We start from the raw sequence: 6127 nt of genomic DNA on the forward strand, positions 1-6127 counted from the left end.
CTCTCTCTCTCTCTCTCTCTCTCTCTCTCTCTCTCTCTCTCTCTCTCCTTCCCTCTGCCCCTCTCTCCCACTCCCACACCCTCCCTCTCTCTCTCAAATTTAATAAATAAGGGGCACCTGAGTGGTTCAGTGGGTTAAGCATCCAACTTCAGAACTTGTGATTTTTCTGATCTCTGTCAGCAGGAAGACTCATTTGGCAAAAGTGGAAGATGGAAGATATAAACCTTGAAGATGAAGGAAACCACAAAAACCTTGTGAAATTTTCATGATCAACTAGGGATTTTTTAAATAAATATAAACTTACAAACACATATGCATACAAACATACACAGACAAATAAAAATAAGGTCATCATTAAGATAGAATACATACAAACATGATCTTAGGAGTTCTCTTCCAGTAAAAGAGTGATAGTTAAGCTCTAGAAAAAAATTAACTTAAGTATCTTCAGTACTTCTAGAAGTGCCAGGTCAAATATAAAATTCTTGGGGTGCCTGGGTGGCTCAGTCTGACTTTGACTCAGGTCATGATCTCACGGTCTGTGAGTTTGAGCCCCGCGTGGGGCTCTGTGCTGACAGCTCAGAGCCTGGAGCCTGCTTTGGGTTCTGTGTCTCCCTCTCCTCTGCCCCTTGCCTGTTCATGCTCTGTCTCTCTGTCTCTCAAAAATAAATAAACATTTTTTTTAATTTTAAAGAAAAGTTAAAATAAAATAAAATTCTTATATCTGATTCTATAATTATTTCTATTTAAGAACACCTAACATCAAGCAAATTTTTTCATCTGAGACATTCATTACACTGAATGAAACCACAGGATATAATTTATTTATCTTGTCCTAGGTTTGGGGTCTGTTGAAAATGAGAAAAACACAAAAAGTAACTTTTCTGGAGTACCATTCAATTGCATTATTTTGAACAGATGGTGGGTTGTGTTCAGTTGCTAAATATGAACAAAGTTTGGATGTGAATGGAATAAGGATAGGTCTTCTTTAATTTTTTTGGCTTTTACTTTAGTAAAAAAAAATGCGTATATACACACCCATACTCATATGCTACTAAACAGCAGTTATGACCTTTGTACCAACGTACTGTTCTTTGAAAACCTGTGTCACTGCTTCTTAAAAATTATGTATTCTATATAATGTGCCTTTTCTCCTTTCTATAGCAGCTGTTTCAAACACAAATGCAGAGATGAATGAGGAAAATCCCCTACATTTAAAATCCACCATGGCGAGAAAAGCAGGAAGAGGGCCAAGCTAGCCCCTGGGGATTTTCCCAGGTTCAGTAGATTGACCTGGAAACAAGGAGTACAGATTGAGCTCTTCTTCCTTGAGCGGCACAAGCACTGGTCAGAGAAGTTTCCAAACACATGGAGCTTAGTGAGACCACCTGCTCCTAACACAGGACAATGGCTACTAGACCACCAACTCTGTTGCTTCGAGTCAACACCAGCTCTCCTTTACAACAGATGACAGGCTTTCTGCCAGAGGAGTCTGCCGGTGAAACAGCGAGCAAAGAGAGGCTAAACTTTACATGTGCGATAGAAGCTCATAAATTAGGAACCAAATGGACAGATGAAAAAAACTGAAATTGAACGAGGTCGGACAGTAGAAGCAAACAATACTCACATGGATATCAGCTCCGGCAAGGCAGAGCTAAGAGTTCAAATCCTCACTTGACAAGGGTTTGAGACTCCAAATGCCATGGAGGCCCCAATATGCGGAGAGAAATTTTTGCCCAGGTTCTCATGCATGCCGTCAGCATGACCAGTCTCAGTGGAGGTGTGGCACAACCCAGGGGATCTAATCTATAACCTCCCAAGATCTTCATCTCTTAGACGACTCAACAATAGGAAAGGAGTTGCAACAGTCAGGCCCCATAGCTTGCTTTGCCCTCCCCAAAGAACTGAGGTCAACTAGAAGTTCCAATTTCCCTGAAGTCATGTATGAGATAGCATGTCAAATTGGTTTTCAATTAAAAGTATATAAGAAAATGTTTAATAATATTTCGTAGGTTAAGGGAATTAAAGTTAATACCAGCTGCTGGAAGGAAATTCTCAATACAGAATCCTACGTTAACCCATATAGGAAAGTCAATGAAAAATGGAATTTTAAATTTTTAAGCAGGTAGGTCATGACACAGTCCAGGCGGGATCCATGATGAGACTGAGAGGAAATAATTCAAAAAATAATTCAAAGTCTTGGCACCACATAACTGCCATAATTCTGCTTGTTTGTTTGTTTGTTTTTTTGAAAACTATAAACCCATATCCCTTTGGGTAATTTTTTCAGTTTTTAAATGTTTAGAAAACAAAATTTTAAAACTTGTTCAAGAGCCCTCCGGGTTACGATTCAGTCACTTATTTACGGTACCTAGGATAGAGTCACAGACACAACCTGTGAGGAAAGAAGCCACGATTAGAGAATAGAAGCGTTTGGAACAAATGTATTCCAAACTGTTTAAATAAACCATGGAACACCTGTAGAATAGGATACTAAGCAACTGTGAGAAAGAATGAGGAAGACCATGCGCACTGCTATAGAACAATCTCTAATATACATTAAGGGGAAAAGCAAGCTACAGAAGGGTGTATATCATACATACATACAGAAGGGTGTATATCCCCTGCCATTTGCAGGGGAAACTACATGTGTGTGCTTTGACTTTTGTACGCCAAAGATCTCTGGAGAGATACACGCCAAAGATCTCTGGAGAGATACACAAAAACCTAGCACCAAGGTCCGCTTCTAAGAAGGGGAACCGGGTGCCATGCTATTTTATACCTTTTGAATTTTTAACTATTAACTATTTGTATGTATCATCTATCGAATAACAAGCTTTACCTCTAAAAAAGGGGCACTCTTAAAAAAGTGAAAGAGCATTTTCAAGCATGTTTTGGGCAAATGGGAGAGGCCAAAATGAAAGAAATTGCCATTATTTTGCAATAGAGAGCTATAGTTGACAAGGGGGGGGGGGGGGAGGAATGTGCAATCTGTTCACTGGGATGTCAGAAGATAGATCAAAACGAATACCCAGACTGTGAAAATATGGTTAATTACTGACAGAAGGAAAAACCATAAAGTCCATCCCATTGCATTTAAGTGAGCAGTGATACGTCAAAGAAAAGGGACTAAATAGGAAGAAAATACTGGAGTTCAACCAAAAATATAAAGAGAAAGAAAATATAAAGAGCAAGAAAGTCATTTGTGAAACACAGTTTCAGAATGTTGTAATATCGCAGTAAAATGTATAAAGAAATTTTCAAATGAACTCTGTCAGATCCTGAAATCAGTAAAACAATTTCACTTTCTTAAAATACTTCCACAAACACACCCCTAAAGCACACACACATTCAGACACATGCTGAAAGCAGCCTGTGGGACCATTAGGACAATTCTGGACTTTATGGCTATTTCTTTTTTACGGGTCATTCTTTGCATTTTTACTGCCCTAAATTTACCTCTTAAGTCACAGCAATGCAGATTGAGCTTGCTTTCTTCTTTAGTTTTGTTTCCAACCAAATCTTTTGTACATTTCTGGAATTTAAGCCACCTCAGTTACCGCTACTTATCTATAACACCATTGCTTTGAGGGATTAAAGCAGGTTTCTTGTAATACACTTAGATCAAGAGTTATCTGAGTTGAGAAGAATATCCTGTTTGAGTTGGGGATGGGGACTCTTTTTTTATTTTTATTTTTTATTTATTTTTTTTGATCTTGAGTTGTTTTGATTTCCCCTGAGAGCCGTAATCTTCAGCAAGTGATATTTTTTAAAAAGCCCCCAACACACCACAAAACATTCCAAGTGATTTTAACTCCTGAATGAGGTTGGGCTACCTGAGTGATTCTCTCTCTTCTCTTCTTTGGCAGAAAGGATTAGAAACCTCCACAGAACTTGCTCTCTATTAAAGTGGAGTGCTGTGCATTCATTGGCAAGAGGTGAATTGTTTTCAGATTACATGTGAAAGAGTGTGTGTGTTTCTTTCCCACATCAAAGACTTGGATGGAGGCAGTTCTGAGTATTGCCAGGGATGCAAGAATTGGTGCTAAAGTGATTAACAAAATTGCTTTCCTGCAAAAGAAGCACAAAACATTACCTAGGGATTAGAGGAGGAGAGGGCAAGATTAAAGGTGATGTTGAATTTTGGGTGGAATATCTTATCCATCTTTTTCAAATCATGCTTCAAGGATTCTGCAGCCCCTCCTCAGGGAAACCTGAGCAAATCAAGGTCTTGCTTTCTCAAATTTTGTACACAGGGGCTCCGACAGGGTAAAATTAAAACTACTAACATAAGCAGTACTCACTCATGACCTCCACATCTTCATCTCACACTACAAATATATTTGGATTTGGGATGGATTTTACTCAGCACACACCAACGACTCCGGTGATCAAAGATTCTTTCATTTGTAATTGGTACGTGTATCCACCTGTTGGATTTAAACGATAGTGTTTTGTAGAGTTTCTGGAGTTGTCTGGTTTTAGCAAATCTTGACCTGATTAGTAGAGCATCCCTTGTAAAACCTACTTTCCCAGTGAAATCTCCATCTAGCCAAAATGTGAAAAAAACAAACCAAACCAAAATAATAATAATAATAATAGGACCTATATTCCAAATAGTGAAGGAAAGATAATAATCACGCAGTAAACCTCACAATTACTAGTTTAGGAAATTATTTTAAAGGGTATCTCTAAAATGCCCTGTGACATTCTTTGTCATGTAGCATTTTTTGATCTATTCTAAAAACTGAATTTAGGCCACCCTTCCTCCAAGAAGTCCTCCTGACTTTGGTCTCCTAATCAGAGACAGGCAGAAACATATAGGTACATGTAACTGTTCCAGTGTGAATAAACTTTTCTTCCTCTTTGCTTTCTTCCTTTAAAACATTAAGTCCCCAGAAGGAACGACACACATATCTGGATAGGTGGGGAAAACGTAAAGTTGAGTGCAATTGCAAAATAAATAAATTCGAAGCAATACATACAGTATGATGCCATTCATGAGAAAAGTTAACACAAAAAAACAGTATCTTAACTCTTGAGGGAACATATGTATGTATAGAAAAGTACAAAAAAAGAGAAAAGAATTAGCAATCTTAAACTCATGCTGGTGGCTGCCTCTGGGAAGGAAGGTGGGAAATGAGATTGGGGTCGTGGTTAAAGAAAATTTTAGCAACATCTATAACATATATTTCTTTTAAAGGGAAAAAATCCCATTAAGCTAAGATGATTCACTTGGGCATAGTTAGGGGATGTGAACAGTCATTGAAATTGTTACCTAAACACACAGCAGAGGTTTGAGATCTCATCTTTGTCCTCTTCTGTTTTTTTGGTTTTCTTGGTCAGACACAAGTTATGTCTCACTTCCTTTACAACAATGAAACCTGTTCCAGATTGATTAAATAATTCAGAAGAGTTGTTATCTTCTCTTTTCCCACAATAACATCATCCTCGCAAATTTACGTGCCATGGTGATGGAACTTGATCTCTGCAGGTGTTCTGTAAAGAGGGTGACACACTGTGAGTCCTCAGTAAAGAGAATAAATAAATGAATAGATAAATAAGCACAATTTGCTTGCCACCCCGCAAGCAAGAGTTTGTGGGTGTTTTCATTTTGAAAAGTTGTTTCTCAAGGTTGCCTGTGTGACTTCTTCGCTTTCAGGAACGTGTTGAGAACAATCATTTTTTATCTGTCTTTCCCTCGGGGTCCCGTAAGGTCACTGGACATAAGATAGCTGTGAAATTTGACATTGTTCCAATTTAAATGCTTTACTCCAGCAAGTGCAAGACTGTGGGCGCGTCGGTGCGGGGATTGCCACGGCCAGGCCGGTGCTGAGACTCGCCAGCCCTCCAGGCTTCAAAGCCTGCCATCCTTGATCTCACTAAAGAATGTTTTTGAATTCTGTGTCCATCTAGTGGTTGCCTGCAAAGATCTACTTGGCTTTTTCTTTCTTCCTTTTCTTTCACACTTGATCAGTGAGATTCTGTTTGTGATGGGGGTTTTGCCCCCCTTGGTCTTTAATTCTTTCACAGGTGGTTTCAAAGTGTCTATCCTCAGCCACTGCTTTCTATAAACAAGCAGGAATTCATGAACCCCAGTTACTGATGGCTCTCCTCACAGAGCAAT

The 6127-nt window shown here is 38.8% G+C and overlaps 1 long non-coding RNA gene across 1 annotated transcript in view; it reads left to right on the plus strand.

Annotated features, from left to right (window-relative positions):
• Positions 1 to 5564, plus strand: part of LOC121037141 (uncharacterized) — a 13531-nt gene extending 7967 nt beyond the window's left edge. Inside the window, exon 2 of the long non-coding RNA XR_005793628.1 lies at positions 1165 to 5564. This is a non-coding gene — a long non-coding RNA (uncharacterized LOC121037141). The remainder of the gene's footprint in view (positions 1 to 1164) is intronic.
• The last annotated feature ends 563 nt before the right edge of the window (positions 5565 to 6127 follow it).

Source organism: Herpailurus yagouaroundi, unplaced genomic scaffold (genome assembly GCF_014898765.1).
Source record: "Herpailurus yagouaroundi ecotype Mexico unplaced genomic scaffold, PumYag 163, whole genome shotgun sequence".
In the NCBI taxonomy this organism is placed as follows: Eukaryota; Metazoa; Chordata; class Mammalia; order Carnivora; family Felidae; genus Herpailurus; species Herpailurus yagouaroundi.